Source organism: Hypanus sabinus, chromosome 8, assembly GCF_030144855.1.
Source record: "Hypanus sabinus isolate sHypSab1 chromosome 8, sHypSab1.hap1, whole genome shotgun sequence".
NCBI lineage: Eukaryota > Metazoa > Chordata > Chondrichthyes > Myliobatiformes > Dasyatidae > Hypanus > Hypanus sabinus.
The window spans coordinates 115,694,919-115,721,910 of NC_082713.1; positions in this window are offsets into that span (position 1 = coordinate 115,694,919).

Genomic DNA, 26,992 nt, shown 5'->3' on the forward strand with positions numbered 1-26,992 from the left:
TCCTATCCGTTTACCTGTCCATATCCCTTTCCTATCCGTGTAACTGTCCATATCCCTCTCAACCTTTTCTATCCGTGTACCTGTCCATATCCCTCTAAACCATTCCTAACCGTGTACCTGTCCGTATCCCTCTAAACCCTTCCTATCCATGTACCTGTACGTATCCCTCTAAAGCTTTCCTATTCGTGTACCTGTCCGTATCCCTCTAAACCTTTCCTATCCGTGTACCTGTCCATATCCCTCTAACCCTTTCCTATCCGTGTACCTGTCCTTATCCCTCTAATCCTTTCCAGTCCGTGTACCTGTCCGTATCCTTCTAAACCTTTCCAATCCGTGTACCTGTACGTATCCCTCTAAACCGTTCCTGTCCGTGTACCTGTCCGTATCCATCTAAACCTTTCCTATCCGTGTACCTGTCCGTATACCTCTAAAGCCTTTCTATCCGTGTACCTGTCCGTATCCCTCTAGACCTTTCCTATCCGTGTACCTGTCCATATCCCTCTGAACCTTTCCTATCCGTGTACCTGTCCATATCCCTCTAAACCTTTCCTATCCGTGTATCTGTCCATATCCCTCTAAACCTTTCCTATCCGTGTACCTGTCCATATCCCTCTAAACCTTTCCTATCCGTGTACTTGTCGGTATTGCTCTAAACCATTCCTATCCGTGTACCTGTCCTTATCCCTCTAAACCTTTCCTATCTGTGTACCTGTCCATAACCCTCTCCTAACCGTGTACCTGTCCATATCCCTGTAAACCTTTCCTATCCGTTAACCTGTCCATATCCCTCTAAACCTTTCCTATCCGTTTACCTGTCCATATCCCTTTCCTATCCGTGTAACTGTCCATATCCCTCTCAACCTTTTCTATCCGTGTACCTGTCCATATCCCTCTAAACCTTTCCTAACCGTGTACCTGTCCGTATCCCTCTAAACCCTTCCTATCCATGTACCTGTACGTATCCCTCTAAAGCTTTCCTATTCGTGTACCTGTCCGTATCCCTCTAAACCTTTCCTATCCGTGTACCTGTCCATATCCCTCTAACCCTTTCCTATCCGTGTACCTGTCCGTATCCCTCTAATCCTTTCCAGTCCGTGTACCTGTCCGTATCCTTCTAAACCTTTCCAATCCGTGTACCTGTCCGTATCCCTCTAAACCGTTCCTGTCCGTGTACCTGTCCGTATCCATCTAAACCTTTCCTATCCGTGTACCTGTCCGTATACCTCTAAAGCCTTTCTATCCGTGTACCTGTCCGTATCCCTCTAGACCTTTCCTATCCGTGTACCTGTCCGTATCCCTCTAAACCCTTCCTATCCATGTACCTGTCCGTATCCCTCTAAAACTTTCCTATCCGTGTACCTGTCCGTATCCCTCTAAACCTTTCCTATCCGTGCACCTGTCCATATCCCGCTAAACCTTTCCTATCCGTGTACCTGTCCGTATCCCTCTAAACCTTTCCTATCCGTGTACCTGTCCATATCCCTCTTTCCTATCCGTGTACTTGTCGGTATTCCTCTAAACCATTCCTATCCGTGTACCTGTCCATATCCCTCTAAACCTTTCCAATCCGTATACCTGTCCATAACCCTCTCCTATCCGTGTACCTGACCATATCCCTCTAAACCTTTCCTGTCCGTTTACCTGTCCATATCCCTCTAAACCTTTCCTATCCGTTTACCTGTAAATATCCCTCTCCTATCCGTGTACCTGTCCATATCGCTTTCCTATCCGTGTACCTGTCCATATCCCTCTCCTATCCGTGTACCTCTCCGTATCCCTCTAAACCTTTCCTATCCGTGTACCTCTCCGTATCCCTCTAAAATTTTCCTATCCGTGTACCTGTCCGTATCCCTCTAAACCTTTCCTATCCGTGCACCTGTCCATATCCCGCTAAACCTTTCCTATCCGTGTACCTGTCCGTATCCCTCTAAACCTTTCCTATCCGTGTACCTGTCCATATCCCTCTTTCCTATCCGTGTACTTGTCGGTATTCCTCTAAACCATTCCTATCCGTGTACCTGTCCATATCCCTCTAAACCTTTCCAATCCGTATACCTGTCCATAACCCTCTCCTATCCGTGTACCTGACCATATCCCTCTAAACCTTTCCTGTCCGTTTACCTGTCCATATCCCTCTAAACCTTTCCTATCCGTTTACCTGTAAATATCCCTCTCCTATCCGTGTACCTGTCCATATCGCTTTCCTATCCGTGTACCTGTCCATATCCCTCTCCTATCCGTGTACCTCTCCGTATCCCTCTAAACCTTTCCTATCCGTGTACCTCTCCGTATCCCTCTAAAATTTTTCCTGTACGTGTACCTGTCCGTATCCCTCTAAACCTTTCCTGACCGTGTACTTGTCCGTATACTTCTAAACCTTTCCTATCCGTGTACCTGTCCATATCGCTCTACACCGTTCCTGTCCGTGTACCTGTCCATATCCCTCTAAACCTTTCCTATCCGTGTACCTGTCCGTATCCCTCTAAAGCTTTCATATCAGTGTACCTGTCCGTATCCCTATAAAACTTTCCTATCTGTGTACCTGTCCTTATCCCAAAAAAACCCTTCCTATCCATGTACCTGTCCGTATCCCACTAAACTTTTCCTTTCCGTGTACCTGTCCGTATCCCTCTAAACCTTTCCTATCCGTGTACCTGTCCATATCACTCTAAAACTTTCCTATCCAGTACGTCTGTATCCCTCTAAACCTTTCCTATCCGTGTACCTGTCCATATTCCTCTAAACCTTTCCTATCCGTGTACCTGTCCGTATCCCTCTAAACCTTTCCTATCCGTGTCCCTGTCCGTATCCCTCTAAACCTTTCCTATCCGTGTACCTGTCCGTATCCCACTGAACCTTTCCTATCCGTGTACCTGTCCGTATCCCTCGAAAACTTTCCTATCCGTGTACCTGTCCGTATCCCTCTAAACCTTTCCTATCCGTATACATGTCCCTATCCCTCTAAACCTTTCCTATCCGTGTACCTGTCCATATCCCTCTGAACCTTTCCTATCCGTGTACCTGTCCATATCCCTCTAAACCTTTCCTATACGTGTACCTGTCCATATCCCTCTAAACCTTTCCTATCCGTGTACCTGTCCGTATCCCTCTAAACCCTTCCTATCCGTGTACATGTCCATATCCCTCTAAAGCTTTCCTATCCGTGTACCTGTCCGTATCCCTGTAAACCCTTCCTATCCGTGTACATGTCCATATCACTCTGAACCCTTCATATCCGTGTACGTCTCCGTATCCCTCTAAACCTTTCCTATCCGTGTACCTGTCCATATCCCTCTAAACGCTTCCTATTTGTGTACCTGTCCGTATCCCTCTCAACCTTTCCTCTCCGTGTACCTGTCCGTATCCCTCTAAACCTTTCCTGACCGTGTACTTGTCCGTATACTTCTAAACCTTTCCTATCCGTGTACCTGTCCATATCGCTCTACACCGTTCCTGTCCGTGTACCTGTCCATATCCCTCTAAACCTTTCCTATCCGTGTACCTGTCCGTATCCCTCTAAAGCTTTCATATCAGTGTACCTGTCCGTATCCCTATAAAACTTTCCTATCTGTGTACCTGTCCTTATCCCAAAAAAACCCTTCCTATCCATGTACCTGTCCGTATCCCACTAAACTTTTCCTTTCCGTGTACCTGTCCGTATCCCTCTAAACCTTTCCTATCCGTGTACCTGTCCATATCACTCTAAACCTTTCCTATCCAGTACGTCTGTATCCCTCTAAACCTTTCCTATCCGTGTACCTGTCCATATTCCTCTAAACCTTTCCTATCCGTGTACCTGTCCGTATCCCTCTAAACCTTTCCTATCCGTGTCCCTGTCCGTATCCCTCTAAACCTTTCCTATCCGTGTACCTGTCCGTATCCCACTGAACCTTTCCTATCCGTGTACCTGTCCGTATCCCTCGAAACCTTTCCTATCCGTGTACCTGTCCGTATCCCTCTAAACCTTTCCTATCCGTATACATGTCCCTATCCCTCTAAACCTTTCCTATCCGTGTACCTGTCCATATCCCTCTGAACCTTTCCTATCCGTGTACCTGTCCATATCCCTCTAAACCTTTCCTATACGTGTACCTGTCCATATCCCTCTAAACCTTTCCTATCCGTGTACCTGTCCGTATCCCTCTAAACCCTTCCTATCCGTGTACATGTCCATATCCCTCTAAAGCTTTCCTATCCGTGTACCTGTCCGTATCCCTGTAAACCCTTCCTATCCGTGTACATGTCCATATCACTCTGAACCCTTCATATCCGTGTACGTCTCCGTATCCCTCTAAACCTTTCCTATCCGTGTACCTGTCCATATCCCTCTAAACGCTTCCTATTTGTGTACCTGTCCGTATCCCTCTCAACCTTTCCTCTCCGTGTACCTGTCCGTATCCCTTTAAACCTTTCCTATCCGTGTACCTGTCCATATCCCTCTAAACCTTTCCTATCCGAGTACCTGTCCGTATCCCTCTAATCCTTTCCTGTCCGTGTACCTGGCCGTATCCTTCTAAACCTTTCCTATCCGTGTACATGTCCGTATCCCTCTAAACCGTTCCTGTCCGTGTACCTGTCCGTATCCCTCTAAACCTTTCCTATCCATGTACCTGTCCATATCTCTCTAAACCTTTCCTATCCGTGTACCTGTCCGTATCCCTCTAAACCCTTCCTATCCGTGTACCTGTCCATATCCCTCTTTCCTATCCGTGTACTTGTCGGTATTCCTCTAAACCATTCCTATCCGTGTACCTGTCCATATCCCTCTAAACCTTTCCTATCCGTATACCTGTCCATAACCCTCTGCTATCCGTGTACCTGACCATATCCCTCTAAACCTTTCCTGTCCGTTTACCTGTCCATATCCCTCTAAACCTTTCCTATCCGTTTACCTGTAAATATCCCTCTCCTATCCGTGTACCTGTCCATATCGCTTTCCTATCCGTGTACCTGTCCATATCCCTCTCCTATCCGTGTACCTCTCCGTATCCCTCTAAACCTTTCCTATCCGTGTACCTCTCCGTATCCCTCTAAAATTTTTCCTATACGTGTACCTGTCCGTATCCCTCTAAACCTTTCCTGACCGTGTACTTGTCCGTATACTTCTAAACCTTTCCTATCCGTGTACCTGTCCATATCGCTCTACACCGTTACTGTCCGTGTACCTGTCCATATCCCTCTAAACCTTTCCTATCCGTGTACCTGTCCGTATCCCTCTAAAGCTTTCATATCAGTGTACCTGTCCGTATCCCTATAAAACTTTCCTATCTGTGTACCTGTCCTTATCCCAAAAAACCCTTCCTATCCATGTACCTGTCCGTATCCCACTAAACTTTTCCTTTCCGTGTACCTGTCCGTATCCCTCTAAACCTTTCCTATCCGTGTACCTGTCCATATCACTCTAAACCTTTCCTATCCAGTACGTCTGTATCCCTCTAAACCTTTCCTATCCGTGTACCTGTCCATATTCCTCTAAACCTTTCCTATCCGTGTACCTGTCCGTATCCCTCTAAACCTTTCCTATCCGTGTCCCTGTCCGTATCCCTCTAAACCTTTCCTATCCGTGTACCTGTCCATATCACTCTAAACCTTTCCTATCCAGTACGTCTGTATCCCTCTAAACCTTTCCTATCCGTGTACCTGTCCATATTCCTCTAAACCTTTCCTATCCGTGTACCTGTCCGTATCCCTCTAAACCTTTCCTATCCGTGTCCCTGTCCGTATCCCTCTAAACCTTTCCTATCCGTGTACCTGTCCGTATCCCACTGAACCTTTCCTATCCGTGTACCTGTCCGTATCCCTCGAAACCTTTCCTATCCGTGTACCTGTCCGTATCCCTCTAAACCTTTCCTATCCGTATACATGTCCCTATCCCTCTAAACCTTTCCTATCCGTGTACCTGTCCATATCCCTCTGAACCTTTCCTATCCGTGTACCTGTCCATATCCCTCTAAACCTTTCCTATACGTGTACCTGTCCATATCCCTCTAAACCTTTCCTATCCGTGTACCTGTCCGTATCCCTCTAAACCCTTCCTATCCGTGTACATGTCCATATCCCTCTAAAGCTTTCCTATCCGTGTACCTGTCCGTATCCCTGTAAACCCTTCCTATCCGTGTACATGTCCATATCACTCTGAACCCTTCATATCCGTGTACGTCTCCGTATCCCTCTAATCCTTTCCTATCCGTGTACCTGTCCATATCCCTCTAAACGCTTCCTATTTGTGTACCTGTCCGTATTCCTCTAAACCTTTCCTCTCCGTGTACCTGTCCGTATCCCTCTAAACCTTTCCTATCCGTGTACCTGTCCATATCCCTCTAAACCTTTCCTATCCGAGTACCTGTCCGTATCCCTCTAATCCTTTCCTGTCCGTGTACCTGGCCGTATCCTTCTAAACCTTTCCTATCCGTGTACCTGTCCGTATCCCTCTAAACCGTTCCTGTCCGTGTACCTGTCCGTATCCCTCTAAACCTTTCCTATCCATGTACCTGTCCATATCCCTCTAAAGCTTTCCTATCCGTGTACCTGTCCGTATCCCTGTAAACCCTTCCTATCCGTGTACATGTCCATATCACTCTGAACCCTTCATATCCGTGTACGTCTCCGTATCTCTCTAAACCTTTCCTATCCGTGTACCTGTCCATATCCCTCTAAACGCTTCCTATTTGTGTACTTGTCCGTATCCCTCTAAACCTTTCCTATCCGTGTACCTGTCCGTATCCCTCTAAACCTTTCCTATCCGTGTACCTGTCCATATCCCTCTAAACCTTTCCTATCCGAGTACCTGTCCGTATCCCTCTAATCCTTTCCTGTCCGTGTACCTGGCCGTATCCTTCTAAACCTTTCCTATCCGTGTACCTGTCCGTATCCCTCTAAACCGTTCCTGTCCGTGTACCTGTCCGTATCCCTCTAAACCTTTCCTATCCATGTACCTGTCCGTATCCCTCTAAAGCTTTCCTATCCGTGTACCTGTCCGTATCCCTCTAAACCTTTCCTATCCGTGTACCTGTCCATATCCCTCTAACCCTTTCCTATCCGTGTACCTGTCCGTATCCCTCTAATCCTTTCCAGTCCGTGTACCTGTCCGTATCCCTCTAAACCTTTCCCATCCGTGTACCTGTCCGTATCACTCTAAACCTTTCCTATCCATGTACCTGTCCGTATCCCTCTAAACCTTTACTATCCGTGTACCTGTCCGTCTCCCCCTAAACCTTTCCTATCCGTGTACCTGTCCATATCCCTCTAAACCATTCCTATCCGTGTACCTGTCCATATCCCTCTTAACCTTTCCTATCCGTGTACCTATCCGTATCCCTCTAAACCTTTCGAATCCGTGTACCTGTTCGTATCCCTCTTAACCATTCCTATCCGTGTCCATGTCCATATCCCTGTAAACGCCTCCTATCCGTGTACATGTTCGTATCCCTGTTAACCGTTCCTATCCGTGTACCTGTCCGCATCCCTCTAAATCCTTCCTATCCGTGTACATGTCCATATCACTCTAAACCTTTCCTATCAGTGTACCAGTCAGTATTCCTCTAAACCATTCCTATTTGTGTACCTGTCCATATCCCTCTAAACCTTTCCTATCCGTGTACCTGTCCATAATCCTCTCCTGTCCGTGTACCTGTCCATATCCCACTAAAACTTTCCTATCCGTTTACCTATCCATATCCCTCTAAACCTTTCCTATCCGTTTACCTGTCCATATTCGTCTCCTATCCGTGCACCTGTCCATATCCCTCTCCTATCCGTGTACCTGTCCGTATCCCTCTAAACCTTTCCTATCCGTGTACCTGTCCGTATCCCTCTAAACCTTTCCTATCCGTGTACCTGTCCGTATCCCTCCACACCGTTCCTGTCCGTGTACCTGTCCGTATCCCTCTAAACCTTTCCTATCCGTGTACCTGTCCGTATTCCTCTTAATCATTCCTATTAGTATACCTGTCCGTATCCCTCTAAACCTTTCCTATCCGTGTACCTGTCCTTATACCTCTACACCCTTCCTATCCATGTACCTGTCCGTATCCCTCTAAACGTTTCCAATCCGTGTACATGTCCCTCTCCCTCTAAACCTTTCCTATCCGTGTACCTGTCCATATCCCTCTGAACCTTTCCTATCCGTGTACCTGTCCATATCCCTCTAAACCATTCCTATCCGTGTATCTGTCCATATCCCTCTAAACCTTTCCTATCCGTGTACCTGTCCATATCCCTCTAAACCTTTCCTATCCGCGTACTTGTCGGTATTGCTCTAAACCATTCCTATCCGTGTACCTGTCCTTATCCCTCTAAACCTTTCCTATCTGTGTACCTGTCCATAACCCTCTCCTAACCGTCTACCTGTCCATATCCCTCTAAACCTTTCCTATCCGTTTACCTGTCCATATCCGTTTCCTATCCGTGTAACTGTCCATATCCCTCTAAACCTTTCCTATCCGTGTACCTGTCCGTATCCCTCTAAACCCTTCCTATCCGTGTACATGTCCATATCCCTCTAAAGCTTTCCTATCCGTGTACCTGTCCGTATCCCTCTAAACCCTTCCTATCCGTGTACATCTCCATATCACTCTGAACCCTTCATATCCGTGTACGTCTCCGTATCCCTCTAAACCTTTCCTATCCATCTACCTGTCCATATCCCTCTAAACGCTTCCTATTTGTGTACCTGTCCGTATCCCTCTAAACCTTTCCTATTTGTGTACCTGTCCGTATCCCTCTAAACCTTTCCTATACGTGTACCTGTCCATATCCCTCTAAACCTTTCCTATCCGTGTACCTGTCCGTATCCCTCTAATCCTTTCCTGTCCGTGTACCTGTCCGTATCCTTCTAAACCTTTCCTATCCGTGTACCTGTCCGTATCCATCTAAACCGTTCCTGTCCGTGTACCTGTCCGTATCCCTCTAAACCTTTCCTATCCATGTACCTGTCCGTATCCCTCTAAAGCGTTCCTATCCGTGTACCTGTCCGTATCCCTCTAAACCTTTCCTATCCGTGTACCTGTCCATATCCCTCTAACCCTTTCCTATCCGTGTACCTGTCCATATCCCTCTAACCCTTTCCTATCCGTGTACCTGTCCGTATCCCTCTAAACCTTTCCTATCCGTGTACCTGTCCGTATCCCTCTAAACCCTTTCTATCCGTGTACATGTCCATATCCCTCTAAAGCTTTCCTATCTGTGTACCTGTCCGTATCCCTGTAAACCCTTCCTATCCCTGTACATGTCCATATCACTCTGAACCCTTCATATCCGTGTACGTCTCCGTATCCCTCTAAACCTTTCCTATCCGTGTACCTGTCCATATCCCTCTAAACGCTTCCTATTTGTGTACCTGTCCGTATCCCCCTAAACCGTTCCTGTCCGTGTACCTGTCCGTATCCCTCTAAAACTTTCCTATCCATGTACCTGTCCGTATCCCTCTAAAGCTTTCCTATCCGTGTACCTGTCCGTATCCCTCTAAACCTTTCCTATCCGTGTACCTGTCCATATCCCTCTAACCCTTTCCTATCCGTGTACCTGTCCATATCCCTCTAACCCTTTCCTATCCGTGTACCTGTCCGTATCCCTCTAAACCTTTCCTATCTGTGTACCTGTCCATAACCCTCTCCTAACCGTGTACCTGTCCATATCCCTGTAAACCTTTCCTATCCGTTAACCTGTCCATATCCCTCTCAACCTTTTCTATCCGTGTACCTGTCCATATCCCTCTAAACCTTTCCTATCCGTGTACCTGTCCGTATCCCTCTAAACCCTTCCTATCCGTGTACATGTCCATATCCCTCTAAAGCTTTCCTATCCGTGTACCTGTCCGTATCCCTGTAAACCCTTCCTATCCGTGTACATGTCCATATCACTCTGAACCCTTCATATCCGTGTACGTCTCCGTATCCCTCTAAACCTTTCCTATCCGTGTAGCTGTCCATATCCCTCTAAACGCTTCCTATTTGTGTACCTGTCCGTATCCCTCCAAACCTTTCCTATCCGTGTACCTGTCCGTATCCCTCTAATCCTTTCCTGTCCGTGTACCTGTCCGTATCCTTCTAAACCTTTCCTATCCGTGTACCTGTCCGTATCCCTATAAACCGTTCCTGTCCGTGTACCTGTCCGTATCCCTCTAAACCTTTCCTATCCGTGTACCTGTCCATATCCCTCTAAACCTTTCCTATCCGAGTACCTGTCCGTATCCCTCTAATCCTTTCCTGTCTGTGTACCTGGCCGTATCCTTCTAAACCTTTCCTATCCGTGTACCTGTCCGTATCCCTCTAAACCGATCCTGTCCGTGTACCTGTCCGTATCCCTCTAAACCTTTCCTATCCATGTACCTGTCCGTATCCCTCTAAAGCTTTCCTATCCGTGTACCTGTCCGTATCCCTCTAAACCTTTCCTATCCGTGTACCTGTCCATATCCCTCTAACCCTTTCCTATCCGTGTACCTGTCCGTATCCCTCTAATCCTTTCCAGTCCGTGTACCTGTCCGTATCCCTCTAAACCTTTCCTATCCGTGTACCTGTCCGTATCACTCTAAACCTTTCCTATCCATGTACCTGTCCGTATCCCTCTAAACCTTTACTATCCGTGTACCTGTCCGTCTCCCCCTAAACCTTTCCTATCCGTGTACCTGTCCATATCCCTCTAAACCATTCCTATCCGTGTACCTGTCCATATCCCTCTTAACCTTTCCTATCCGTGTACCTATCCGTATCCCTATAAACCTTTCCAATCCGTGTACCTGTTCGTATCCCTCTTAACCATTCCTATCCGTGTCCATGTCCATATTCCTGTAAACGCTTCCTATCCGTGTACATGTCCGTATCCCTGTTAACCGTTCCTATCCGTGTACCTGTCCGCATCCCTCTAAATCCTTCCTATCCGTGTACATGTCCATATCACTCTAAACCTTTCCTATCAGTGTTCCAGTCAGTATTCCTCTAAACCATTCCTATTTGTGTACCTGTCCATATCCCTCTAAACCTTTCCTATCCGTGTACCTGTCCATAATCCTCTCCTGTCGGTGTACCTGTCCATATCCCACTAAAACTTTCCTATCCGTTTACCTATCCATATCCCTCTAAACCTTTCCTATCCGTTTACCTGTCCATATTCGTCTCCTATCCGTGCACCTGTCCATATCCCTCTCCTATCCGTGTACCTGTCCGTATCCCTCTAAACCTTTCCTATCCGTGTACCTGTCCGTATCCCTCCACACCGTTTCTGTCCGTGTACCTGTCCGTATCCCTCTAAACCTTTCCTATCCGTGTACCTGTCCGTATCCCTCTTAATCATTCCTATTAGTGTACCTGTCCGTATCCCTCTAAACCTTTCCTATCCGTGTACCTGTCCTTATCCCTCTACACCCTTCCTATCCATGTACCTGTCCGTATCCCTCTAAACGTTTCCAATCCGTGTACATGTCCCTCTCCCTCTAAACCTTTCCTATCCGAGTACCTGTCCGTATCCCTCTAATCCTTTCCTGTCCGTGTACCTGGCCGTATCCTTCTAAACCTTTCCTATCCGTGTACCTGTCCGTATCCCTCTAAACCGTTCCTGTCCGTGTACCTGTCCGTATCCCTCTAAACCTTTCCTATCCATGTACCTGTCCATATCCCTCTAAAGCTTTCCTATCCGTGTACCTGTCCGTATCCCTGTAAACCCTTCCTATCCGTGTACATGTCCATATCACTCTGAACCCTTCATATCCGTGTACGTCTCCGTATCCCTCTAAACCTTTCCTATCCGTGTACCTGTCCATATCCCTCTAAACGCTTCCTATTTGTGTACTTGTCCGTATCCCTCTAAACCTTTCCTATCCGTGTACCTGTCCGTATCCCTCTAAACCTTTCCTATCCGTGTACCTGTCCATATCCCTCTAAACCTTTCCTATCCGAGTACCTGTCCGTATCCCTCTAATCCTTTCCTGTCCGTGTACCTGGCCGTATCCTTCTAAACCTTTCCTATCCGTGTACCTGTCCATATTCCTCTAAACCGTTCCTGTCCGTGTACCTGTCCGTATCCCTCTAAACCTTTCCTATCCATGTACCTGTCCGTATCCCTCTAAAGCTTTCCTATCCGTGTACCTGTCCGTATCCCTCTAAACCTTTCCTATCCGTGTACCTGTCCATATCCCTCTAACCCTTTCCTATCCGTGTACCTGTCCGTATCCCTCTAATCCTTTCCAGTCCGTGTACCTGTCCGTATCCCTCTAAACCTTTCCTATCCGTGTACCTGTCCGTATCACTCTAAACCTTTCCTATCCATGTACCTGTCCGTATCCCTCTAAACCTTTACTATCCGTGTACCTGTCCGTCTCCCCCTAAACCTTTCCTATCCGTGTACCTGTCCATATCCCTCTAAACCATTCCTATCCGTGTACCTGTCCATATCCCTCTTAACCTTTCCTATCCGTGTACCTATCCGTATCCCTCTAAACCTTTCGAATCCGTGTACCTGTTCGTATCCCTCTTAACCATTCCTATCCGTGTCCATGTCCATATCCCTGTAAACGCTTCCTATCCGTGTACCTGTCCGTATCCCTCCACACCGTTCCTGTCCGTGTACCTGTCCGTATCCCTCTAAACCTTTCCTATCCGTGTACCTGTCCGTATCCCTCTTAATCATTCCTATTAGTGTACCTGTCCGTATCCCTCTAAACCTTTCCTATCCGTGTACCTGTCCTTATACCTCTACACCCTTCCTATCCATGTACCTGTCCGTATCCCTCTAAACGTTTCCAATCCGTGTACATGTCCCTCTCCCTCTAAACCTTTCCTATCCGTGTACCTGTCCATATCCCTCTAAACCATTCCTATCCGTGTATCTGTCCATATCCCTCTAAACCTTTCCTATCCGTGTACCTGTCCATATCCCTCTAAACCTTTCCTATCCGCGTTCTTGTCGGTATTGCTCTAAACCATTCCTATCCGTGTACCTGTCCTTATCCCTCTAAACCTTTCCTATCTGTGTACCTGTCCATAACCCTCTCCTAACCGTCTACCTGTCCATATCCCTCTAAACCTTTCCTATCCGTTTACCTGTCCATATCCGTTTCCTATCCGTGTAACTGTCCATATCCCTCTAAACCTTTCCTATCCGTGTACCTGTCCGTATCCCTCTAAACCCTTCCTATCCGTGTACATGTCCATATCCCTCTAAAGCTTTCCTATCCGTGTACCTGTCCGTATCCCTCTAAACCCTTCCTATCCGTGTACATCTCCATATCACTCTGAACCCTTCATATCCGTGTACGTCTCCGTATCCCTCTAAACCTTTCCTATCCATCTACCTGTCCATATCCCTCTAAACGCTTCCTATTTGTGTACCTGTCCGTATCCCTCTAAACCTTTCCTATCTGTGTACCTGTCCGTATCCTTCTAAACCTTTCCTATACGTGTACCTGTCCATATCCCTCTAAACCTTTCCTATCCGTGTACCTGTCCGTATCCCTCTAATCCTTTCCTGTCCGTGTACCTGTCCGTATCTTTCTAAACCTTTCCTATCCGTGTACCTGTCCGTATCCATCTAAACCGTTCCTGTCCGTGTACCTGTCCGTATCCCTCTAAACCTTTCCTATCCATGTACCTGTCCGTATCCCTCTAAAGCGTTCCTATCCGTGTACCTGTCCGTATCCCTCTAAACCTTTCCTATCCGTGTACCTGTCCATATCCCTCTAACCATTTCCTATCCGTGTACCTGTCCATATCCCTCTAACCCTTTCCTATCCGTGTACCTGTCCGTATCCCTCTAAACCTTTCCTATCCGTGTACCTGTCCGTATCCCTCTAAACCCTTTCTATCCGTGTACATGTCCATATCCCTCTAAAGCTTTCCTATCTGTGTACCTGTCCGTATCCCTGTAAACCCTTCCTATCCCTGTACATGTCCATATCACTCTGAACCCTTCATATCCGTGTACGTCTCCGTATCCCTCTAAACCTTTCCTATCCGTGTACCTGTCCATATCCCTCTAAACGCTTCCTATTTGTGTACCTGTCCGTATCCCCCTAAACCGTTCCTGTCCGTGTACCTGTCCGTATCCCTCTAAAACTTTCCTATCCATGTACCTGTCCGTATCCCTCTAAAGCTTTCCTATCCGTGTACCTGTCCGTATCCCTCTAAACCTTTCCTATCCGTGTACCTGTCCATATCCCTCTAACCCTTTCCTATCCGTGTACCTGTCCATATCCCTCTAACCCTTTCCTATCCGTGTACCTGTCCGTATCCCTCTAAACCTTTCCTATCTGTGTACCTGTCCATAACCCTCTCCTAACCGTGTACCTGTCCATATCCCTGTAAACCTTTCCTATCCGTTAACCTGTCCATATCCCTCTCAACCTTTTCTATCCGTGTACCTGTCCATATCCCTCTAAACCTTTCCTATCCGTGTACCTGTCCGTATCCCTCTAAACCCTTCCTATCCGTGTACATGTCCATATCCCTCTAAAGCTTTCCTATCCGTGTACCTGTCCGTATCCCTGTAAACCCTTCCTATCCGTGTACATGTCCATATCACTCTGAACCCTTCATATCCGTGTACGTCTCCGTATCCCTCTAAACCTTTCCTCTCCGTGTACCTGTCCATATCCCTCTAAACGCTTCCTATTTGTGTACCTGTCCGTATCCCTCTAAACCTTTCCTATCCGTGTACCTGTCCGTATCCCTCTAATCCTTTCCTGTCCGTGTACCTGTCCGTATCCTTCTAAACCTTTCCTATCCGTGTACCTGTCCGTATCCCTATAAACCGTTCCTGTCCGTGTACCTGTCCGTATCCCTCTGAACCTTTCCTATCCGTGTACCTGTCCATATCCCTCTAAACCTTTCCTATCCGAGTACCTGTCCGTATCCCTCTAATCCTTTCCTGTCTGTGTACCTGGCCGTATCCTTCTAAACCTTTCCTATCCGTGTACCTGTCCGTATCCCTCTAAACCGTTCCTGTCCGTGTACCTGTCCGTATCCCTCTAAACCTTTCCTATCCATGTACCTGTCCGTATCCCTCTAAAGCTTTCCTATCCGTGTACCTGTCCGTATCCCTCTAAACCTTTCCTATCCGTGTACCTGTCCATATCCCTCTAACCCTTTCCTATCCGTGTACCTGTCCGTATCCCTCTAATCCTTTCCAGTCCGTGTACCTGTCCGTATCCCTCTAAACCTTTCCTATCCGTGTACCTGTCCGTATCACTCTAAACCTTTCCTATCCATGTACCTGTCAGTATCCCTCTAAACCTTTACTATCCGTGTACCTGTCCGTCTCCCCCTAAACCTTTCCTATCCGTGTACCTGTCCATATCCCTCTAAACCATTCCTATCCGTGTACCTGTCCATATCCCTCTTAACCTTTCCTATCCGTGTACCTATTCGTATCCCTATAAACCTTTCCAATCCGTGTACCTGTTCGTATCCCTCTTAACCATTCCTATCCGTGTCCATGTCCATATCCCTGTAAACGCTTCCTATCCGTGTACATGTCCGTATCCCTGTTAACCGTTCCTATCCGTGTACCTGTCCGCATCCCTCTAAATCCTTCCTATCCGTGTACATGTCCATATCACTCTAAACCTTTCCTATCAGTGTTCCAGTCAGTATTCCTCTAAACCATTCCTATTTGTGTACCTGTCCATATCCCTCTAAACCTTTCCTATCCGTGTACCTGTCCATAATCCTCTCCTGTCGGTGTACCTGTCCATATCCCACTAAAACTTTCCTATCCGTTTACCTATCCATATCCCTCTAATCCTTTCCTATCCGTTTACCTGTCCATATTCGTCTCCTATCCGTGCACCTGTCCATATCCCTCTCCTATCCGTGTACCTGTCCGTATCCCTCTAAACCTTTCCTATCCGTGTACCTGTCCGTATCCCTCTAAACCTTTCCTATCCGTGTACCTGTCCGTATCCCTCCACACCGTTCCGGTCCGTGTACCTGTCCGTATCCCTCTAAACCTTTCCTATCCGTGTACCTGTCCGTATCCCTCTTAATCATTCCTATTAGTGTACCTGTCCGTATCCCTCTAAACCTTTCCTATCCGTGTACCTGTCCTTATCCCTCTACACCCTTCCTATCCATGTACCTGTCCGTATCCCTCTAAACGTTTCCAATCCGTGTACATGTCCCTCTCCCTCTAAACCTTTCTTATCCGTGTACCTGTCCATATGCCTCTGAACCTTTCCTATCCGTGTACCTGTCCATATCCCTCTAAACCTTTCCTATCCGTGTATCTGTCCATATCCCTCTAAACCTTTCCTATCCGTGTACCTGTCCATATCCCTCTAAACCTTTCCTATCCGCGTACTTGTCGGTATTGCTCTAAACCATTCCTATCCGTGTACCTGTCCTTATCCCTCTAAACCTTTCCTATCTGTGTACCTGTCCATAACCCTCTCCTAACCGTCTACCTGTCCATATCCCTCTAAACCTTTCCTATCCGTTTACCTGTCCATATCCGTTTCCTATCCGTGTAACTGTCCATATCCCTCTAAACCTTTCCTATCCGTGTACCTGTCCGTATCCCTCTAAACCCTTCCTATCCGTGTACATGTCCATATCCCTCTAAAGCTTTCCTATCCGTGTACCTGTCCGTATCCCTCTAAACCCTTCCTATCCGTGTACATGTCCATATCACTCTGAACCCTTCATATCCGTGTACGTCTCCGTATCCCTCTAAACCTTTCCTATCCATCTACCTGTCCATATCCCTCTAAACGCTTCCTATTTGTGTACCTGTCCGTATCCCTCTAAACCTTTCCTATCTGTGTACCTGTCCGTATCCCTCTAAACCTTTCCTATACGTGTACCTGTCCATATCCCTCTAAACCTTTCCTATCCGTGTACCTGTCCGTATCACTCTAATCCTTTCCTGTCCGTGTACCTGTCCGTATCCTTCTAAACCTTTCCTATCCGTGTACCTGTCCGTATCCATCTGAACCGTTCCTGTCCGTGTATCTGTCCGTATCCCTCTAAACCTTTCCTATCCATGTACCTGTCCGTATCCCTCTAAAGCTTTCCTATCCGTGTACCTGTCCGTATCCCTCTAAACCTTTCCTATCCGTGTACCTGTCCATATCCCTCTAACCCTTTCCTATCCGTGTACCTGTCCATATCCCTCTAACCCTTTCCTATCCGTGCACCAGTCCGTATCCCTCTAAACCTTTCCTATCCGTGTACCTGTCCGTATCCCTCTAAACCCTTTCTATCCGTGTACATGTCCATATCCCTCTAAAGCTTTCCTATCTGTGTACCTGTCCGTATCCCTGTAAACCCTTCCTATCCGTGTACATGTCCATATCACTCTGAACCCTTCATATCCTTGTACGTCTCCGTATCCCTCTAAACCTTTCCTATCCGTGTACCTGTCCATATCCCTCTAAACGCTTCCTATTTGTGTACCTGTCCGTATCCCCCTAAACCGTTCCTGTCCGTGTACCTGTCCGTATCCCTCTAAACCTTTCCTATCCATGTACCTGTCCGTATCCCTCTAAAGCTTTCCTATCCGTGTACCTGTCCGTATCCCTCTAAACCTTTCCTATCCGTGTACCTGTCCATATCCCTCTAACCCTTTCCTATCCGTGTACCTGTCCATATCCCTCTAACCCTTTCCTATCCGTGTACCTGTCCGTATCCCTCTAAACCTTTCCTATCTGTGTACCTGTCCATAACCCTCTCCTAACCGTGTACCTGTCCATATCCCTGTAAACCTTTCCTATCCGTTAACCTGTCCATATCCCTCTCAACCTTTTCTATCCGTGTACCTGTCCATATCCCTCTAAACCTTTCCTATCCGTGTACCTGTCCGTATCCCTCTAAACCCTTCCTATCCGTGTACATGTCCATATCCCTCTAAAGCTTTCCTATCCGTGTACCTGTCCGTATCCCTGTAAACCCTTCCTATCCGTGTACATGTCCATATCACTCTGAACCCTTCATATCCGTGTACGTCTCCGTATCCCTCTAAACCTTTCCTATCCGTGTACCTGTCCATATCCCTCTAAACGCTTCCTATTTGTGTACCTGTCCGTATCCCTCTAAACCTTTCCTATCCGTGTACCTGTCCGTATCCCTCTAATCCTTTCCTGTCCGTGTACCTGTCCGTATTCTTCTAAACCTTTCCTATCCGTGTACCTGTCCGTATCCCTCTAAACCGTTACTGTCCGTGTACCTGTCCGTATCCCTCTAAACCTTTCCTATCCATGTACCTGTCCGTATCCCTCTAAAGCTTTCCTATCCGTGTACCTGTCCGTATCCCTCTAAACCTTTCCTATCCGTGTACCTGTCCATATCCCTCTAACCCTTTCCTATCCGTGTACCTGTCCATATCCCTCTAATCCTTTCCAGTCCGTGTACCTGTCCGTATCCCTCTAAACCTTTCCTATCCGTGTACCTGTCCGTATCCCTCTAAACCTTTCCTATCCATGTACCTGTCCGTATCCCTCTAAACCTTTACTATCCATGTACCTGTCCGTATCCCTCTAAACCTTTCCTATCCATGTACCTGTCCGTATCCCTCTTAACCCTTCCTATCCGTGTCCATGTCCATATCCCTGTAAACCCTTCCTATCCGTTACATGTCCGTATTCCTCTAAACCGTTCCTATCCGTGTACCTGTCCGCATCCCTCCAAATCCTTCCTATCCGTGTACATGTCCATATCACTCTAAACATTTCCTATCAGTGTACCTGTCGGTATTCCTCTAAACCAATCCGATTTGTGTACCTGTCCATATCCCTCTAAACCTTTCCTATCCGTGTACCTGTCCATAATCCTCTCCTGTCCGTGTACCTGTCCATATCCCTCTAAAACTTTCCTATCCGTTTACCTATCCATATCCCTCTAAACCTTTCCTATCCGTTTACCTGTCCATATTCGTCTCCTATCCGTGCACCTGTCCATATCCCTCTCCTATCCGTGTACCTGTCCGTATCCCTCTAAACCTTTCCTATCCGTGTACCAGTCCGTATCCCTCTAAACCTTTCCTATCCGTGTACCTGTCCGTATCCCTCCACACCGTTCCTGTCCGTGTACCTGTCCGTATCCCTCTAAACCTTTCCTATCCGTGTACCTGTCCGTATCCCTCTAAAGCTTTCCTATTAGTGTACCTGTCCGTATCCCTCTAAACCTTTCCTATCCGTGTACCTGTCCTTATCCCTCTACACCCTTCCTATCCATGTATCTGTCCGTATCCCACTAAACCTTTCCTATCTGTGTACCTGTCCGTATCCCTCTAAACCTTTCCTATCCGTGTACATGTCCCTATCCCTCTAAACCTTTCCTATCCGTGTACCTGTCCATATCCCTCTGAACCTTTCCTATCCGGTACTTGTCCATATCACTCTAAACCTTTCCTATCCGTGTATCTGTCCATATCCCTCTAAACCTTTCCTATCAGTGTACCTGTCGGTATTCCTCTAAACCATTCCGATTTGTGTACCTGTCCATATCCCTCTAAACCTTTCCTATCTGTGTACCTGTCCATAATCCTCTCCTGTCCGTGTACCTGTCCATATCCCTCTAAAACTTTCCTATCCGTTTACCTATCCATATCCCTCTAAACCTTTCCTATCCGTTTACCTGTCCATATTCGTCTCCTATCCGTGCACCTGTCCATATCCCTCTCCTATCCGTGTACCTGTCCGTATCCCTCTAAACCTTTCCTATCCGTGTACCAGTCCGTATCCCTCTAAACCTTTCCTATCCGTGTACCTGTCCGTATCCCTCCACACCGTTCCTGTCCGTGTACCTGTCCGTATCCCTCTAAACCTTTCCTATCCGTGTACCTGTCCGTATCCCTCTAAAGCTTTCCTATTAGTGTACCTGTCCGTATCCCTCTAAACCTTTCCTATCCGTGTACCTGTCCTTATCCCTCTACACCCTTCCTATCCATGTACCTGTCCGTATCCCACTAAACCTTTCCTATCTGTGTACCTGTCCATAACCCTCTCCTAACCGTGTACCTGTCCATATCCCTGTAAACCTTTCCTATCCGTTAACCTGTCCATATCCCTCTAACCCTTTCCTGTCCGTGTACCTGTCCGTATCTCTCTAAACCTTTCCTATCCGTGTACATGTCCCTATCCCTCTAAACCTTTCCTATCCGTGTACCTGTCCATATCCCTCTGAACCTTTCCTATCCGTGTACCTGTCCATATCCCTCTAAACCTTTCCTATCCGTGTACCTGTCCTTATCCCTCTACACCCTTCCTATCCATGTATCTGTCCGTATCCCACTAAACCTTTCCTATCTGTGTACCTGTCCGTATCCCTCTAAACCTTTCCTATCCGTGTACATGTCCCTATCCCTCTAAACCTTTCCTATCCGTGTACCTGTCCATATCCCTCTGAACCTTTCCTATCCGGTACTTGTCCATATCACTCTAAACCTTTCCTATCCGTGTATCTGTCCATATCCCTCTAAACCTTTCCTATCAGTGTACCTGTCGGTATTCCTCTAAACCATTCCGATTTGTGTACCTGTCCATATCCCTCTAAACCTTTCCTATCTGTGTACCTGTCCATAATCCTCTCCTGTCCGTGTACCTGTCCATATCCCTCTAAAACTTTCCTATCCGTTTACCTATCCATATCCCTCTAAACCTTTCCTATCCGTTTACCTGTCCATATTCGTCTCCTATCCGTGCACCTGTCCATATCCCTCTCCTATCCGTGTACCTGTCCGTATCCCTCTAAACCTTTCCTATCCGTGTACCAGTCCGTATCCCTCTAAACCTTTCCTATCCGTGTACCTGTCCGTATCCCTCCACACCGTTCCTGTCCGTGTACCTGTCCGTATCCCTCTAAACCTTTCCTATCCGTGTACCTGTCCGTATCCCTCTAAAGCTTTCCTATTAGTGTACCTGTCCGTATCCCTCTAAACCTTTCCTATCCGTGTACCTGTCCTTATCCCTCTACACCCTTCCTATCCATGTACCTGTCCGTATCCCACTAAACCTTTCCTATCTGTGTACCTGTCCATAACCCTCTCCTAACCGTGTACCTGTCCATATCCCTGTAAACCTTTCCTATCCGTTAACCTGTCCATATCCCTCTAACCCTTTCCTATCCGTGTACCTGTCCGTATCTCTCTAAACCTTTCCTATCCGTGTACATGTCCCTATCCCTCTAAACCTTTCCTATCCGTGTACCTGTCCATATCCCTCTGAACCTTTCCTATCCGTGTACCTGTCCATATCCCTCTAAACCTTTCCTATCCGTGTATCTGTCCATATCCCTCTAAACCTTTCCTATCCGTGTACCTGTCCATATCCCTCTAAACCTTTCCTATCCGTGTACTTGTCGGTATTGCTCTAAACCATTCCTATCCGTGTACCTGTCCTTATCCCTCTAAACCTTTCCTATCTGTGTACCTGTCCATAACCCTCTCCTAACCGTGTACCTGTCCATATCCCTGTAAACCTTTCCTATCCGTTAACCTGTCCATATCCCTCTAAACCTTTCCTATCCGTTTACCTGTCCATATCCCTTTCCTAACCGTGTAACTGTCCATATCCCTCTCAACCTTTTCTATCCGTGTACCTGTCCATATCTCTCTAAACCTTTCCTATCCGTGTACCTGTCCGTATCCCTCTAAACCCTTCCTATCCGTGTACATGTCCATATCCCTCTAAAGCTTTCCTATCCGTGTACCTGTCCGTATCCCTGTAAACCCTTCCTATCCGTGTACATGTCCATATCCCTCTAAACCTTTCCTATCCGTGTACCTGTCCATATCCCTCTAAACCTTTCCTATCCGTGTACCTGTCCATATCCCTCTAAACCTTTCCTATCCGTGTACCTGTCCGTATCGCTCTAATCCTTTCCTGTCCGTGTACCTGTCCGTACCCTTCTAAACCTTTCCTACCGTGTACCTGTCCGTATCCCTCTAAACCGTTCCTGTCCGTGTACCTGTCCGTATCCCTCTAAACCTTTCCTATCCATGTACCTGTACGTATCCCTCTGAAGCTTTCCTATCCGTGTACCTGTCCATATCCCTCTTTCCTATCCGTGTACTTGTCGGTATTGCTCTAAACCATTCCTATCCGTGTAATTGTCCATATCCCTCTAAACATTTCCTATCCGTGTACCTATCCTTATCCCTCTAAAACCTTCCTATCCATGTACCTGTCCGTATCCCACTAAACCTTTCGTATCCGTGTACCTGTCCGTATCCCTCTAAACATTTCCTATCCGTGTCCCTGTCCAAATCGCTCTAAACCTTTCCTATCCGTGTACCTCCGTATCCCTCTAATCCTTTCCTATCCGTGTACCTGTCCGTATTCCTCTAAACCTTTCCTATCCGTGTACCTGACCGTATCCCTCTAAACATTTCCTATCCGTGTACCTGTCCGTATCCCTCTAAACCTTTCCAATCTGTGTACCTGTCCGTATCCCTCTAAACCTTTCCTATCCGTGTACCTGTCCGTATCCCTCTAAACCTTTCCTATCCGTGTACCTGTCCGTATCCCTCTAAACCTTTCCTATCCGCGTATCTGTCCGTCTCCCTCTAAACCTTTCCTATCCGTGTACCTATCCGTATCCCTCCAAACCTTTCCTTTCCCTGAACCTGTCCGTATCCCTCTGAACCTTTCCTATCCGTGTACCTGTCCGTATCCCTCTACACCTTTCCTATCCGTTTACCTGTCCATATCCCTCCAAACCTTTCCTATCCGTTTACCTGTCCATATTCCTCTCCTATCCGTGTACCTGTCCATATCCCTCTCCTATCGGTGTACCTGTCCGTATCCCTCTAAACATTTCCTATCCGTGTACCTGTCCGTATACCTCTAATCCTTTCCTATCCGTGTACCTGTCCGTATCCCTCTAAAGCATTCCTATTAGTGTACCTGTCAGTATCCCTCTACACCGTTCCTGTCTGTGTACCTGTCCGTATCCCTCTAATCCTTTCCTATCCGTGTACCTGTCCGTATCCCTCTAAAGCATTCCTATTAGTGTACCTGTCAGTATCCCTCTAAACATTTCCTATCCGTGTACCTGTCCTTATCCCTCTAAACCCTTCCTATCCATGAACCTGTCCGTATCCCACTAAACCCTTCCTATCCGTGTACCTGTCCGTATCCCTCTAAACCTTTCCTATCCGTGTACAACTCCATATCCCTCTAAACCTTTCCAATCCGTGTACCTGTCCATATCCCTCTAAACCTTTCCTATCCGTGTACCTGTCCATATCCCTCTAAACCTTTCCTATCCGTATATCTGTCCATATCCCTCTAAACCTTTCCTATCCGTATACCTGTACATATCCCTCTTTCCTATCCGTGTACATGCCGGTATTGCTCTAAACCATTCCTATCCGTGTAATTGTCCATATCCCTCTAAACATTTCCTATCCGTGTACCTGTCCTTATCCCTCTAAACCCTTCCTATCCATGTACCTGTCCGTATCCCACTAATCCTTTCCTATCCGTGTACCTGTCCGTATCCCTCTAAACCTTTCCTATCCGTGTACCTGTCCATATCCCTCTAAACCTTTCCTATCCGTGTACGTCCGTATCCCTCTAAACCTTTCCTATCCGTGTACCTGTCCGTATTCCTCTAAACCTTTCCTATCCGTGTACCTGTCCGTATCCCTCTAAACCTTTCCTATCCGTGTACCTGTCCGTATCCCTCTAAACCTTTCCTATCCGTGTACCTGTCCGTATCCCTCGAAACCTTTCCTATCCGTGTACCTCTCCGTATCCCTCTAAACCTTTCCTTTCCGTGTACCTGTCCGTTTCTCTCTAAATCTTTCCTATCCGTGTATCTGTCCGTATCCCTCTAGACCTTTCCTATCCGTGTACCTGTCCGTTTCCCTCTAAACCTTTCCTATCCGTATATCTGTCCATATCTCTCTAAACCTTTCCTATCCGTGTACCTGTCCATATCCCTCTTTCCTATCCGTGTACTTGTCGGTATTGCTCTAAACCATTCCTATCCGTGTAATTGTCCATATCCCTCTAAACATTTCCTATCCGTGTACCTGTCCTTATCCCTCTAAACCCTTCCTATCCTTGTACCTGTCCGTATCCCACTAATCCTTTCCTATCCGTGTACCTGTCCGTATCTCTCTAAACCTTTCCTATCCGTGTACATGTCCCTATCCCTCTAAACCTTTCCTATCCGTGTACCTGTCCATATCCCTCTGAACCTTTCCTATCCGTGTACCTGTCCATATCCCTCTAAACCTTTCCTATCCGTGTATCTGTCCATATCCCTCTAAACCTTTCCTATCCGTGTACCTGTCCATATCCCTCTAAACCTTTCCTATCCGTGTACTTGTCGGTATTGCTCTAAACCATTCCTATCCGTGTACCTGTCCTTATCCCTCTAAACCTTTCCTATCTGTGTACCTGTCCATAACCCTCTCCTAACCGTGTACCTGTCCATATCCCTGTAAACCTTTCCTATCCGTTAACCTGTCCATATCCCTCTAAACCTTTCCTATCCGTTTACCTGTCCATATCCCTTTCCTAACCGTGTAACTGTCCATATCCCTCTCAACCTTTTCTATCCGTGTACCTGTCCATATCTCTCTAAACCTTTCCTATCCGTGTACCTGTCCGTATCCCTCTAAACCCTTCCTATCCGTGTACATGTCCATATCCCTCTAAAGCTTTCCTATCCGTGTACCTGTCCGTATCCCTGTAAACCCTTCCTATCCGTGTACATGTCCATATCCCTCTAAACCTTTCCTATCCGTGTACCTGTCCATATCCCTCTAAACCTTTCCTATCCGTGTACCTGTCCATATCCCTCTAAACCTTTCCTATCCGTGTACCTGTCCGTATCGCTCTAATCCTTTCCTGTCCGTGTACCTGTCCGTACCCTTCTAAACCTTTCCTATCCGTGTACCTGTCCGTATCCCTCTAAACCGTTCCTGTCCGTGTACCTGTCCGTATCCCTCTAAACCTTTCCTATCCATGTACCTGTACGTATCCCTCTGAAGCTTTCCTATCCGTGTACCTGTCCATATCCCTCTTTCCTATCCGTGTACTTGTCGGTATTGCTCTAAACCATTCCTATCCGTGTAATTGTCCATATCCCTCTAAACATTTCCTATCCGTGTACCTATCCTTATCCCTCTAAAACCTTCCTATCCATGTACCTGTCCGTATCCCACTAAACCTTTCGTATCCGTGTACCTGTCCGTATCCCTCTAAACATTTCCTATCCGTGTCCCTGTCCAAATCGCTCTAAACCTTTCCTATCCGTGTACCTCCGTATCCCTCTAATCCTTTCCTATCCGTGTACCTGTCCGTATTCCTCTAAACCTTTCCTATCCGTGTACCTGACCGTATCCCTCTAAACATTTCCTATCCGTGTACCTGTCCGTATCCCTCTAAACCTTTCCAATCTGTGTACCTGTCCGTATCCCTCTAAACCTTTCCTATCCGTGTACCTGTCCGTATCCCTCTAAACCTTTCCTATCCGTGTACCTGTCCGTATCCCTCTAAACCTTTCCTATCCGCGTATCTGTCCGTCTCCCTCTAAACCTTTCCTATCCGTGTACCTATCCGTATCCCTCCAAACCTTTCCTTTCCCTGAACCTGTCCGTATCCCTCTGAACCTTTCCTATCCGTGTACCTGTCCGTATCCCTCTACACCTTTCCTATCCGTTTACCTGTCCATATCCCTCCAAACCTTTCCTATCCGTTTACCTGTCCATATTCCTCTCCTATCCGTGTACCTGTCCATATCCCTCTCCTATCGGTGTACCTGTCCGTATCCCTCTAAACATTTCCTATCCGTGTACCTGTCCGTATACCTCTAATCCTTTCCTATCCGTGTACCTGTCCGTATCCCTCTAAAGCATTCCTATTAGTGTACCTGTCAGTATCCCTCTACACCGTTCCTGTCTGTGTACCTGTCCGTATCCCTCTAATCCTTTCCTATCCGTGTACCTGTCCGTATCCCTCTAAAGCATTCCTATTAGTGTACCTGTCAGTATCCCTCTAAACATTTCCTATCCGTGTACCTGTCCTTATCCCTCTAAACCCTTCCTATCCATGAACCTGTCCGTATCCCACTAAACCCTTCCTATCCGTGTACCTGTCCGTATCCCTCTAAACCTTTCCTATCCGTGTACAACTCCATATCCCTCTAAACCTTTCCAATCCGTGTACCTGTCCATATCCCTCTAAACCTTTCCTATCCGTGTACCTGTCCATATCCCTCTAAACCTTTCCTATCCGTATATCTGTCCATATCCCTCTAAACCTTTCCTATCCGTATACCTGTACATATCCCTCTTTCCTATCCGTGTACATGCCGGTATTGCTCTAAACCATTCCTATCCGTGTAATTGTCCATATCCCTCTAAACATTTCCTATCCGTGTACCTGTCCTTATCCCTCTAAACCCTTCCTATCCATGTACCTGTCCGTATCCCACTAATCCTTTCCTATCCGTGTACCTGTCCGTATCCCTCTAAACCTTTCCTATCCGTGTACCTGTCCATATCCCTCTAAACCTTTCCTATCCGTGTACGTCCGTATCCCTCTAAACCTTTCCTATCCGTGTACCTGTCCGTATTCCTCTAAACCTTTCCTATCCGTGTACCTGTCCGTATCCCTCTAAACCTTTCCTATCCGTGTACCTGTCCGTATCCCTCTAAACCTTTCCTATCCGTGTACCTGTCCGTATCCCTCGAAACCTTTCCTATCCGTGTACCTCTCCGTATCCCTCTAAACCTTTCCTTTCCGTGTACCTGTCCGTTTCTCTCTAAATCTTTCCTATCCGTGTATCTGTCCGTATCCCTCTAGACCTTTCCTATCCGTGTACCTGTCCGTTTCCCTCTAAACCTTTCCTATCCGTATATCTGTCCATATCTCTCTAAACCTTTCCTATCCGTGTACCTGTCCATATCCCTCTTTCCTATCCGTGTACTTGTCGGTATTGCTCTAAACCATTCCTATCCGTGTAATTGTCCATATCCCTCTAAACATTTCCTATCCGTGTACCTGTCCTTATCCCTCTAAACCCTTCCTATCCTTGTACCTGTCCGTATCCCA